The following is a 15,278-nucleotide window of genomic DNA, read 5'->3' as shown; positions in this document are numbered from 1 at the left end:
GATGTACATGAGCTTTTAGTTGACACTGAGTTGTAATCGCTGTACTCGGTGATCAGAATCTCCGTCGCCCGTGTATTCCTGCTCTCTGTTCTTTTGGGCTTCAAACGTTCACAGCTAGTTACCAATCGTGATCCTGATTGGTTGTCATAGTAATAAACAATTTCGTCCATTGTTACATTTGGGGTGACAAAATGTGGAGATCTTATAAAACTGACCGGCGATTTGGTCCGAGGAGATGAACACGTAGAACCGGGACGAATAGAACTGGCTGTCGATCGCGAGCACGAACTACCCGCCTTAGTCCGAGCTAATACCAAATTAATATCTTTTCTACTGCAAAGTGTTCTTGCCCCATAACTTCTGTCAGAAACTGGGATTTCCAACCCTATCTCTTCATTCTGTCCATATTCTTGTTGTTGGCGAGCACTGTTGACAATATTCAAAGAAGGTAGAGAACCTGTCAAACTTTCATTATCTTTCGATTTCGTCTTTGACGAGAATTTATTTTTCTTCCAGCTTGCTACGAGTTGGTTTTTATTACCGAAGTTCTTGTTTTTCTTTTCGATTTTCGGGAATTGTAAATGTCTCTGAGATCTCTCTAAATATTCACTTTTATCATATTCATTAATACCTCGGTAGTCTTCGGCACGTCCTTGAGACTGTTTTAAATTGCTAGAATATCTCGTCAACGACCTTTCTTCACATCGCGTTGCCTGTCGGGCAAGTTCCGCTAAACGTTTCTCTGTCAGTCGAGAAAACGGGTTACAACTCGGGTGGTTTACGTCACATTTCTTTGGAACTTCTCCAAGTCGACGAAATCCTGAAGAAGTGGCTTTCATGATTCGCAGTGATTTCAACCAGCATGCCATCTCATAACGAAGTCAATAACTTTACAACGATGATCCGTCTTTTCAGAATTCTTTCACCAATCAATATCAAACAATTGATATCGATAAAGGCGACTTAATAACATTTGCTGTTTTATTTGTTTGCTCCCTTTACACAGTTATATAAGGACGGCACTAAAATGTTGAATATGGATATTATAAAACACATAGTTACCTGAAATATCACATAGTAACATCAAATATTTGTGTTTCCATATTTACCATGGAATTGTTCGTATTTTGAGGTTGTTGGAAGATTATCCACTAAGCTAAAGTTAATGAAGCTGAGACGACATAAATCCCACACAAATCTCCTCTATATGAGTTTGTTTCCTTTCCTTGTTTTGATACGCCTTGTCTGGTGTGTGTATACACCGGTTACGCCGAATGTGTTTAACTATTCGACGGGCAAATACCAGTATGTTCCCTTCCAAAGCATATACATCTTTTGCCCAATTATTAATAAGTGACGACGAACATCTAAAACGTTAACGGTCCACCGATGTCCTCCGCAGTTATTACCACAGTCAGACATAAACACAACGGCTATACATTTGAGCTGGTTACCTTGCGTGTCTCACTGACTCCCGGCGGTTCCGGTTACAAATTGTCCTAACACAAATAGATCGTTTTCCATCAGGCTGAAACTTGTTGGATAGCCAATAGGTTCATCGTTGTGTTAACAATTTGTCGAAATGTCAGAGCAATCGTAATTTTCCATTGTATGCTTTGCTTATAATACTGACGAATGTTGATGAGACAGGTTGTCAGGCTGAGGTAAAAAAAAAAACAATTCCACAGGTATGGTGATGATAGACACACGGAATGTGAGTCCGTAACGATGTTTACTGTTGTATTGTTGCAGGGCGTACTGGTTTAACTCCCGTAGTTCTGGAAGTCTTTACAAGTGTTACAAACGTAGCGTGGAAGTCTATCAGCTCTCTGGACGAAATCTCACAATAATGCTGAACTATGAGTGTAGTTGTCCGTTTACAATAGTCACCGATCAATTATAGTCAACTAACTAGGCATGCACCAACGGCGATCCGCTATTGTATGCTCAACTCGTAAGCCACGCCTCCCACAAATATTTCATGAGTCCGGGGGAGAAAAGACATATCGATAGCTACATTGCGTTGTTACCTCAATTCATTCTTCACGTCTATAGTCTATAGAACCGGTGTTCGATTTCCGCACTCTCGGTGTACATTTCAATATTACAAGATGTCTATTATACAGAGGGGGATATATATATGATAGCCATGTCGAGATAAAAAAAACATGGAATTGAATAAAGGCAAATGCAAGAAACATTATACGTCATCCTCTTGGTTACTAAGGACGCGTGTTGTCTCTATGACACATGATCGCTCCCCACAGTCGAGGGTAATTTAATTATTTATGACACGTACAAGTAGAATTCTTTTATCCGTTTGTGTAGACGTAACAAAGGTGAACAATATGTCATGCTTTCTGGTATTAATGGATTAAATCATTGTTATGTTGTTAGATTTCCCAGATAAATTTGTTTGAATCCTGTGTGACAGGACAGGGAAGGTCAAAAGGCCAACTTATCGACTTATGCTCCTGAGCATTATACAAGTTCTGCGAAGACTTGAAAATGTGCCCTCTGTCTATTGACATGATTGCAACGTACGGTATGTAATGCCTGGAATGCAAACGATGTGCACAAGTCTGCATGTAAACAACGTGTTGTTATTACTAGTCTCTGCACATGATTGGAATCACAATTTGTTATAGACAACAGCAAATTACAGCGTTTATATGATCATGTAAGGCCAAGATAAACCAGATTTAAACTGAATGCTTTCCGTAAGGGCAAAGTTTTGAGATTGTCGATCCTACATACAATTGTTGGAATACAACAGAACATATGCAATAAGTTATTTTTTTCTCATTTTCTCATCAAAGTTATTATTTGCCCATTGCTGTTAGTGATCTCCTGGCCAACGACAACATGTAATGTGAAGATTTATAGAATGTTGTAGCATAGCACTCACCGTAGAAAGAGTTTTAATGGCCAAAACAATTTTTTTTTCTGGTTAGTGCCCATCACTTAAGTACCCCGCTTCCCGCGTTATTTTTTTCTTCCGTAAGCGAATTCAGTCTGCAGATGAAAGGAAAAACACACAAGTAACTCTACCTACATTAATTGACACCAGTGAAGACAACTGCAAAACTAATCATGAATTAGCCTATAACATCTGCCCCACATACACACTTGCTGTAAAGTACTAATAAAATAAAAAGAACAGTAACTGCAATGATAAGTAGATTGTTTAACATTTGTTGAGAATGTAAAAAAAATAATCGCATCGTCGCACCACTTTAGACAACATTTCCCTTATGGGAGGCATTCAGTTTAAATCTGGTTGTAAGTTGCTATAACTCATTTAGAGTCTGACTGAGTACTTTATATCTAGAGTGATTTTAATGCATAACAAATTTTTTCATTAAAACTGTAAGCTATATCAACAAATTTTATAGGACATATCCGCTTTGTTATGGTTAACGTATGTACGAAATTATATTGAAATTCAAGTATGCATTCTTATGATATATCCTAATTACCGAAAATCATTAATCATGCAAATTAGTTATTAACACCGTAATGGTACGTATAAACGTTTTAATGTATGAAGTAAATTATATTGAAATTGAAGTATGCTGTCTTAAGGTATAGCCTAATTACCGAAAATAATTAATTATGCAAATTATTCACATAATCTTTAAGCGAAATCAACAACTTTTATAGGAGATATGCACTCTGTTATGTTTAACGTATGTACTAAATTGTATTGAAATTGAAGTATTACCGGAAATCATTAATTATGCAAATTATTCATTAACACTGTAAGGTACATCAACTAACTTTATACATACACAATTTGTTATGGTTAATGTATGTACTGAATTGTATTGAAATTCAAGTATGCAATCGTAAGATATAGCCTAATTAACAAGAATCATTAATTGTGCAAATTATTGAACAAGCTTTACAGGACATATGCGATTGTTATGGTTAACGTGTGTACTATGGAGCGTAATCCACGTCAAAAGTCGAACTCGTCAATTGACAAGTCAGGAACGTCAAGTGATCAGTACCGTAGCCTGCGGGGGGGGGGGCAAGGGGGGCAGCTGCCCCCCCCCCCCCCGAGATTTTGGAAAATCGTTATTTACGTGACGATTCCTAGCATGCGCGATTTAAATGAAAGTGACTGTACACTGACTCCTCGCTAATATGTATCTTATATCGCTATTGTACGCTGGCTTAAAATGTTGTTTGATATAATTATCTCATTGCACACTGACACTAGCGTTATTCCGCAATTCATTTTGAAGCGACAATTTGCTATGGAAAGAATGGCCCTGAATTTGTAAACAGAGCTGTACCTTCGACATCAAAATCCAAACTTCAATTTCCATTATAATGATAATGACAAGGAGAATTCACCTTGGGTTCCGACATAAACGAGGCCATAACAGTTTTGGGAGTTGGGTAAAGAAAATGATTATTTTGTTGTGTTACTTATTTGAGAAAGCACCATCCATTGTTTTTACTTTGAATGTGACATCTTTTCGGCAACTACTTTGAAAGATACGACATTTGGCCAGAAAAAATGAAAAAGCTGTTCAACCTACCCATATATTTTTTTCTGGTGATGGGCAATATATCCTCATGGGGGCTTTGCATTTTTTTCAAAATTAAGGATATTTCTTTATATTTTCTGAATAGTACATGTAACAATATATATTTGAGTCTATTCCAAATTATATAATATCTTATACAGTGGTTTACTTGGCTCTGATGTTGCATACAAGCATGAATTGAGATTAAATATCCAATGTGCACTAAAAAGAATCGAATAAAAGTTTACGACCATTGGGCCATCAAAAGTCTGAAAGTCTTGAAATGTTTTGCTCTTTATTTGGGATTTTTTGGAACCAAATTAAACTTCAGGAGAAGTCATTTACCATGTGCACATCCGCATAATATCTTTCAGCTTTGCCACAACAAAATACACTTCCAGAGAATATGTAATGCATAGCATAATTGTTTCAATTCTGGTATTTTATTATGTCTATGGTTTGATATTTTATGCCTCTAAATGTCACTGTCTTATTTTCAATTTTTTTCACCTTTGGAGTTGTCTCCTTCCAATGCATCATTGTACCATATGATTTATATATCCACTGTAGTGTAGGTGACAGAAGGGCTGGCTAAAATAATGCTTGAGTTTCAATTGGCGGGGCTTAACATTTTTTGAGAAGAGAGGGTGAGAGGAACTACACCATTTGTTTAACCGTAAATTGTGTACATTTCCTAACTGTAGCTGTGCAGACAAATTACATGAGATAGTATCAAGATGACTGAATAAGTTCTATCTAAACTTGACCTGAAATATTTTGCTATCATTATATATGCTAATTTATGTAAATTAGCACTTTTCTAAATTTTAAATCCAAGACAAAGTTCTGCCCCCTTGGCAATTTGGTCAGGCTACGGCACTGGTGATAAGTTAGATCCGTCAAATTACAAGTCAGGAACGTCAAATGATAACGCAATATGCCTTCAATTCATGAACAGAAATGCACGAATGATCAAACTCTTGACGATGAATCAATCTGTACTACTACCAAACTGGTGTACATAGTTGAAGTTCTTGGTACCCCTAAGTATGGTTGATCATCAATCCAACTACATCACGACGCGTCATGCCCTACATCATATTTCGTCATGCAAGGTTTCTTCAGATTCTAATAATAATGTTGGTTTCTTATATAGCGCTTTCCCACTCCGTGCTCAAAGCGCTTTACAATTATTACCCGCCTCGCTCGGATCAGAACGGCACAACGGCCCTTTAGTCTTCCTCAACTCCCCGGGGAGCATACAATCCATTGCAGCCGTTTAAGCGCATAGGATTAAAGCCTTCACATTGCAACCTACATCCTACCAGGTCCCCAGTTATACAGCTGGGTTGACTGAGGCACAGTCTTGGTTCAAATCTTGCCCAAGGACTTTAGCCACTCAGAAACGAACAGCAGGCAGCGACGGGGCTCGAACCTGCAACCTGTAGATTCCAAGCCGGTCACGCTAGCCATTCACCCATCATGACTCCACATAATTAGTAAGCTAGGGATGACAACGGTGATCGACCGGGGAGAACTAAAGCTTCTTGAGCGCATGTTAAAACAGAGGAAGTGGTTGCACACAACGAATAATAGCTTTTAAATGGGCGATAGAGATGTGTTTTTGTTTTGTTTATTTGTGTGCTGTTCTGTTTGGCTGATGATGTAATAAATTAGCCACGGTGATATAAAGTCGGATCTTTTATGTCTTTCAAATTTGACAAGGGCGATCCTTTGTTGCTAAACACATAAAGGAATAACACTCTGGGTTATATTCAGAGTCGATATATTCATGATATATGATGGAAGAAAACAAGAACTACGTGATTTTATCACAAAAATAAACCAAATGCATCCACATTCAATTTTCGTTTGAATATTCACATCATGAAATAACATATCTTGACCTAGGCTGGGGTCAGAATTTATGGCAGGTGTGGGGGGGGGGTGAAAATTCTGATGGTCTGAAAGGAGGGCTGGCGAAATATTTTGCTCATGATTTGAACCAAATTAAACCTCGGGAGCGGTCGTTTACAGAGAATACATTAAAGAATTTCTCGCACCTTCGCCGCAATAACTTTGAACCCCTATCTTCAGTAATGAGGTGGATGGCAGCAATGCGAACGTATTTATGCATGCCTTCCCCTGTCTGCCTGTTTCTGTATGTCTCACTCTATCTCTCTGTCTCTGTATGTATGTATGTATGTATGTATGCATGTCTCTGTCTGTCTCTCTCTCTCTCTCTCTCTCTCTCTCTCTCTCTCTCTCTCTCTCTCTCTCTCTCTCTCTCCATCCCATATTGAGAGTACAGTTGGGGTATTGAAGTCAATTTTCAAGTACTCTATGGCATTCGATAATGTGTATGGTTTGAAATTTCATGCCCCAAATTGGCCTCCTACATGTCCTTATTTGAAGAAATGGGGACACCCCCTCTCACACCCTCCCCACTAGCTATCATACGGGACGCTATTTCCCCCGAAAATCAAGATTGAAAAGAGAAAACCCTGCCCGCTAAATATTTCCAAGTACAGGTTACAGCCCAATGTGAGACCTTTTTTGGAAAGCCCACATCTACATTTGTAAAGAAATCTCTCATTGTTATGTATGGACGCTGAAGTTGATTTCCACTGTTAGTTTAATGTAGTGCGTAGTACCCATACTGTACATCTATGAAGTACGGGAGGGGGGGGGGGGTACTGTAAAATGACACATTAAAATGTATGGTAGTAAATGAACTTAACAGTTTTGCAAACGTACAATGTAACGACTGCTCCTGAGACAGACAGACAGACAGACAGACAGACAGAGGCAGGGGGAAGAGAAATTTAGGCATACACAAACACATTCGCTTTGCAGTAACCCACCTCATCACTGAATATACTACCATTGCAGGAGTTATTTAGAAACGCCTATGATCAGAACGTCGTTTTATCAGTGGTGGACAATGAAAAATGCCTTTGAAATTGCCGAAAATTGTCTATTTGTTATCACTGTCAAACTGACATAACATTTTCCGTAGAACTGTAGAACTGGGCAAGTACGTGACAATCGGATTTGACGGCGTGAAGTACAGTGATGTTATTCGAGGTCCGGGTAACACTAATGAACATGTAAGATACTTTGTTGAGGCCGCTGAAGCTTATACTGTTGACGGACAACCAGCCCTAACACCTGGCGACATAGTTGTAGTATGAAGGTGAACGACTTTTGGCCAATTTAGCTTGAGGACATTGGGATCGAACTCAATCCTATTGAGGAGGCTTTTAACAAATTGAAAACAATTTTATGCCAATATTTCTACCACCCCATTACAAATGACAGTGACGCAGTGGCTGTATTAGTCTTGCTGCTAGACGTTCGGGCTTTTCTTTCGATACTATAAGCGAACGAAGTTCGCAGTGAGGGCTTGCCCGAACTGAATGTGCCATCCTCGATAGCGATGTTCGGTCGTGTGTCGTATTCTATCGGAAGAACATCCGAGGTCTAGCAGATAGACTATGACTGTATATGAGACTATCACAACCATCACTGCTCATGATACGATTGAGTTTTACAGAAATACCAATTAGGGGTAGACCATTTGATATCCTGGGGGGGGGGCTTGGAAGATTGGTGGAGAGTCATTTTTCCCCACCTGCTTGCCTGTGAATTATTTTTTTCTCCTTCGCCCATGCTGGCAACTTTTTTTCTTTCCTTCTTTCAGATATCCGGATTTTTTATACGTCAATGTTGAACACCTACTTTTGTTGCCACAATTTTCTGTTTGGTTTTCGCACAGGATAATAGAGAGAGTAAAAAGATGCTGTTCTGTCACGCACAGATTATATTTAGAAAACTACATATTTCAATACATGTTTGATTTTCAATTAAATAAACATCATTGACAGTTTTTATGCCATGGTATGATGACATTCTGAAAATGCAAATCGGAAACTTGATTGCTTAGCTCAAACATTCAAACAGACCGGCCAGTTTCTCCAGCCTGGGGGATAGGGAGGTGGTCAGTGTTTTTTTCCATTTCCCGACAAAAAGTCACTGACCACCGTGAATAAAGTTTCATAGTATCTTGACAGTAAGCTGTAGAGGGAAGAGCTTTGAGACTGGGATATGTCCACCTCTTGTGTGAGTGTGTGTATGGGGGGGGTTCTAGGGGGTCTCCCCCTTGAAGCCCTGGAGGATTTTTACTCCTAAAGGCAATTTTTAGGCTATTCACAGACACTTTCAGACAATAATTTGTATGCTTTACAAGACAGCTCTAACATGTAAAAAGCAACTACATATGGTTGAAACATTTTTGAAATAAAGCTTCATGGCATCTTGACAGTAAGAGGTGGAGGAAAGAACTTTGATTTGAGACTGGGACATGTCTGCCTCTTATGAGGGTCCTAGGGGTCTACCCTAGAAGCTTTTGAAGTTTTTTACGAATTTTGGTGAATCTTATTGTTGGTTTAATGAATGAGTGGCCTCTGGGGTGAGGGAGTCCAAGGGGTTTCCCCCTGGCAGATCTGGAGTTTTTTGTTTCTATTTAGGCAATTGTTAGGTTATTCATAGCCTCTGAGGTAGTATTGCCAAGCTTCGAAAAGCTAAAGTAAGTGTAACTTTTTAAATAAGTTTTCCATGTTATAAAAGTGGGCCTGTAACATTGGTATAAGGGCATTGATATTGCATGTGTAGTAAAGTCACTGGTATGTTAGAGCACTTTAGGAGGGCATAGCTAGTGTACAATAGAAACTTGAATTTGATTCGTAGTGTCGATACATGTAGTGTCCGAAATAGGAAGTACTTAGTAAGTATATCATCCCTTCTGACAAATTCATACTGAAGAGACTAGAACAATTTAGATTAAGTTATTTTATAAACTATCTAATAGTATGAAGATTACCATTACAAAACCTTCAAGTTCACTTTTGCCACAAAGTGCAAGATAAATGAAGCACTGATTGTGAAACAGCCAAACATTTACATGGCATGTTCTGTAACTAGTGTGGTAGCTAGGTAATACGTATAATTTTATGTATAGTTATGTTTGAACCCTTACATGAAGTAATATTTAAAAAATGTATGAAAGAAACAGAGACAAGGACAAATATATATATGTACCACAGGCCAACGAAACTGACTGGTCCCTGGTTGAAGAGGTACCAATCTGATTAAAATCCGATGTGGTGACAGCGTCTAAATGCTTTAAGGCGGCGATCACTCGGTACGAAAACAAACGACACAAAACGATGATTTTAATCAGACTGGAGAGGTACGAGCAGGTTGAACAGTACACTCGAACTTGTGCATCATTTTCCTGCCAAGACATTTTTTTCTAGCAGCAGTGGTCCATCTTTCTTTTTCCATCACCCACTCATGTCCGGATTTTTTTTTTCAAGGAACTCCATTTGGCATCTTTTTTTCCCCCCGAAATCTTCCAAGCCCCCCCCCGCCCAGGATATCAAATGGTCCACCCCTTACCTTGTGATATAAGATGTGTACATGAACCCTCTAGTTCACGAAAGACGCTGACGTATTTATTTATTTATTTAGTGTTAAAACAAATTTTAAGCTATATTCAAAGTAATGAATAAATATATGTCTGGAAGCCCCATGTTCTCTGATGTTATTCGGTGCAGACTGGAATATTGCTAGTGTACTGTGTGAGTTTAATATCTTGCTGCGTGTTGTGGCCATGCATAGCCGAGAGAAAATTTGCTTGCTCCTTGCAATCAGAAGAATGAGACAAGTTTCATGTAATAACATGATGTCCAATGCACTTATTGTACTAGTATAACCTGTCAAAGAATACATGTACTGATTTAAAATATTGCATAAGCCTACTAATGATCGAATTCGACTTTTAGCGCCAAATTCAAAAATAATCTATAAGCGTTCACTTGAATTTTATGTTGGATCATGACTAACTTTCACAGACATAAACAAACTGATCAGAGAGTCGCGTCAACTTTAATACTTCAGACAGATCCGGTGTTGTTTTTGTATCGATGTTTGTCAGTTCGTAGTGATAAGAAGTATACTTTTTTCGGCACCTTCAAAGTCAGTTTTCGTTGTCCACCAATGATAAAACGACGTTCTGATCACAGGCGTTTCTAAATAACTCCTGCAATGGTAGTATGCTTTAGAAAAGTTCAAATGTACTCGGTAAACGATCGCTCCTGATGTTTAATTTGGTTCAAATCATAGATAAAATATTTCGTGTCCACCCCTTTCAGACCATCATAATTCCCATGCCTCCCCTTGCAAGTTTAATAGGTTTCAAAGGATTGATACTAGGGAATTGACATCTACATATTTCAGCGATACTAAAGAAATGAACAATATCTATTTGACATTTGTACTGAAAGCTTTTCCCAATAGTACCATATTAATACAAATACAGACACAACCATAACATGGAGGTACTTCTGCCATGTAAGACTTTCACTTTTTACAAATCAATGCAAACTGTGAAGCATACCAACGCTTCCAAACAGTGTATCTACTTATAGTTAGACATGAATACAAATGTTACTTAGAACCAAATCAGATTTGAACATCCCTCTTCTCTCCAGTGAGAATGTATTTTGAACTGGTATGTTGGTAATTACACATCCTTTACTGTCCGATTGCTTTTGCATATATACTAAATAATTGTTCTTTACAGCACAACTATCTTTCTCAATAAATGTATATTTTATATTGAATGAATCAAAGTTGAATTGTGAATTTGTTTTGAGTGAAAAGTTAATTACCACGGCACTTTAAGTGGGTTTTGTTTTTGCTTTTTAGGGGGTGGGGGTCATTATAAAAAAACAAAGAAATCTGGGGCAGGCTACTTATTTTATTTATTTTGTTGCAGGGGGTCACCAAAATTACAGCGCTCCCCCCCCCCACCCTAAAGTTAAAAGGCTTCGTATATTGCCATGGCTATTTCATTACATTTCATTGCATGCATGCATACGAATATTTCGAAAATTTAATACTCGTATCTATCTATCTATCTATCTATGTATGTATGTATGTATGTATGTATGTATGTATGTATGTATGTATGTATGTATGCATGCATGCATGCATGCATGCATGCATGCATGCATGCATACGAATATTTCGAAAATGTAATACTCATAAAAAATTCAAAGTTTTTATGCATAAAACTTAAAAATAGCACCAATGGTTCTGCAACTGTATGGAATGTACTGATATGAAGAAGGGAAAAATTACAATATCACTTCTGGACTTTAAGTCGTTTCACACAACATATTTCCATTGGGCAATGCGGATATACTTTAAATACTTCACAACTGTTCTATTTTTTGAGATGCGTATTGAATACAACTTTAGTTCCAATGTCAATTTGTGTTGCTCAGCTTGTCAATAATGCAAGTATAAATGTGAACATTTTTATTGTTACAAGGAATAGTCAAAAACTGAAATAATTTAACTATCAACATTTGCGCTTGTTATACTTTGACTGATAGATAAGTGATTGTGATGAAACAAGTCTTGTACATCCTCGCAGACAAGTTACTTTGAGAAGTGTCAGAATTGCAGGTCGATTTATGTGGCATTAAATAATCATGTTGTTTTTTCATGACCTCCCCCCCCCCAGAAATTTGTGAAATTTTTGTTTAGCCCCCCCCCCCCATAATTTTTCCTGAGAAAAATTGATGGCCCCCGGAAAATCCTTCCCCCCCCCCCCAAGTAAAATCTGGGCACTCCCCAGTCTCAGTAGAACGTGGATACGAGGGTCTAGTGTAGGTACTGGTAGTGTTCGAGTGCAACTAAACCTTCATTATGTGGTATGGAAGTATACAAGGACTTAACGTCCATAGGAAAGAGTACCGTGGCTTACATAGTTGGAATTGGAAGCCATAAGCATGGTTCGTATCCTTAATGTAGGTGGGCTGAGATGCAACAATGGGTCGCAAAATGGCATCCACATAACGCGCGATGTGTTCCTTAGGGCAGTTACAAGCTGAGACGATAGGCCTACCAGGAATATTAACCAGCTTATGGATATTGAGTATTAAATAAAACACGGCTGACCTGTCCTGTCAACATAAACATCAAACAGAATAATGTTAGTTCATCATTTTTAATCTCAAAATGAACATGAAAAAAACACTCAACATAGGAACCAATAGTAGAAATTGGTGATAGAATAGCTATGTAATAGAGCCCTGAGAAATTACAAGGTCGGGGGGGGTTACAGGGTTCGCACGGTCCTGGAAAACCCTGGAAAACCCTGGAATTTCAAACCCTCCCTGGAAAACCCTGGAAAACCCTGGAAAAATGCGCCCTACCCCTGGAAAACCCTGGAAAATGATCATGTTCAATCGATCGATTAATATTGACGATCGTCATGTCCGTGCTCGAGCCACCCATTCATATGATTTTGAATCTCGTAAATGTGAAATCGCGAAAATATTTTCAAAGTCTTTCGCCACGCTGGGTGATGAATCAAAATTCACGCCGATTGAACCCAGACAGTCAAGCGATCGTTCCACGAGACACTTTGCCCCACAAACCGTGCGTATTAGTTGAATGGGCGCCGCAGTGTTCCTTTCGATCTTGCATATATTGCTACTCCGTACATCTCCCAGTCGTCATTTCAGGGACATGATATTGTAACAGTCCCGGCCGGGGTAACATGTACAGTAGGTCTGTTAACAAGATTATCGTAACACTGTAGCGAGTATCAAAGCATCATCAACCTCGATTAGAAATTGTTACAAGTTCGGCGCACGAGTCGACTGATACTACAAGCTAGGGCTAGGGCCTAGAGAAGTGCAGTTGAATTTCCGGGTTGTGGAAGTACGGTTGTGACTTTTATGTCGTCGATAAATGGGTATTTGTGTTACATGTTCTAAAAGAATAAACTACTGTTTTATGTTGTCGGTACAGTAACATTCGTCAATGGTCAAGTTGAGTTGAAATCGCGATGTTCCGCAACTCGTGGCATCGGTACATAAACATCGAGACGCAAGCGATGAATGTATTCAATTATTCATAGCTCGAAATTTCGTTACGTAAATGACGTTTTTATTCTAAATTTTGAAGAAAAATATTATTTTAGGTCGCTTATAAATCTAGTAACATCAAACCAAACAATAATGAGGACAAACTTTACTTTTTGATTTATTTTTCTGGATATGTCTGAATTAGACTGACGAATGCTGCGACTCAATCTTACACGATCAATGCACCAGCTTGACGAAACGGCTACTTAGCTAGGGGGTAGGACAGAGGTTTCTCCGTTAATCTTAGCGTGTAAACGTGGTTTTTAAACCAATATCTTGCATAGTGTCGATTGTCTTTAAAATGTTTTGTGACATATGGGAACTGTTGTTGATTTTTCTCGTCCACATCAGACAATTAGATGTCATTCAAAAAATATACTATAGTGTCAACACCCCTGGAAAATGGTCAAAATCAATATGAATACCCCTGGAAAACTGACGAAAAACCCCTGGAAAGTCCTGGAATTTTGTTTTGCTTTAAGTGTACGAACCCTGGGGTTACTTTTTCCAAATGGGTCCTCAGGGAGGGCCATATTTTAGAAAATAGAAATTGGTGTGAGGAGCGGAGTGGGTCTCACAGTAGTAATGGGGAACAACATTACATGATATTGGTAATAATGTGGTGGAGTGGAGATGTTGATCCGGCCCTGGGGTTGTCAGTTCTGCACTCCATCTAGGCTTTGGCAGTTCTGGCCTTCAGCTCAGCCAATAGATCCAAACACAGGCATTGATACAAACACAAACTCACTGTGATGCCTTTAAAAATTATCAATGTGGTGGGATCTTACTACAGAAAAATTATCTGTTTCTAGTGGGATTGAACCCAGGACCTCCTGACTACTAATCTTGAGCTCTAACAACTATGCCACAGGGAGGCAGTTAAAAATGTTTTTCACTAAAATCTTTTTACAGGGCATGGTCATTTGTTAGAGAAAGGAAATTGAGGGAGGGTCACTTTTTACCCCCCCCCCCCCGGCTAAAAAAACATAAGTAGAATTAGATGTTTCTCAATTTGACAACTTTCAGTTTGAATATTATTGCTTGCATTAACCTGCAATGAATGTAAAACATTTTGGAATTGAAAAATAAAAATAAACACTACTACAACTTTACACTCTACAAAATGGAATGGGAAATAACAACTCCAAATAACAACATTGGCATTTATCACTCATCGTCATCATGTCCCTGTAAACAGATTCACTTGGCAGCTCAGTATCGCATGTATTAATCTAGTTACATTTTCACAGCTGGTTATCTGGGGACATGACCTTAAAAGTTCAAAAGGGTCAATACTGATTTCAAAATTATTGGTTTCATGTATTAAAACTGAGTAAACGAAAAAATAAAAACTTCAAAACACTATTTCACTTTCAGTCACTGATGACATTTATCATAATAATTTGTGTTATTTATCACTCAAACGTTTGCCACTATTGCACTCTGTACTGAGCCTCAGTATAATACAACTGTACTCGTGTAATTACACTAAAGTTTGTGCAGACTAATCAACCAGTTAGCTTGAAATCTAACCCAAAACATTTTGAACAATTATGGGGAATTGTTGGGGCTGACATTTAACAGTTAAGCAAAACACACAATTTAGTCGACATCAGGAATGTGCTAATGATTACAGCTTAAAGTCGCTTGTGAGCTTAATCCTAAGAATGGTGATGGGTCATAAGTAATGGTGTTATTTGGTATTTACGATATTCAAAACTATCATCAATGCTGA

Source organism: Glandiceps talaboti, chromosome 5, assembly GCF_964340395.1.
Source record: "Glandiceps talaboti chromosome 5, keGlaTala1.1, whole genome shotgun sequence".
NCBI classification, from domain to species: domain Eukaryota; kingdom Metazoa; phylum Hemichordata; class Enteropneusta; family Spengelidae; genus Glandiceps; species Glandiceps talaboti.
The sequence above is the reverse complement of the archived record's forward strand: the minus strand, read 5'-3'. Positions refer to the sequence as shown.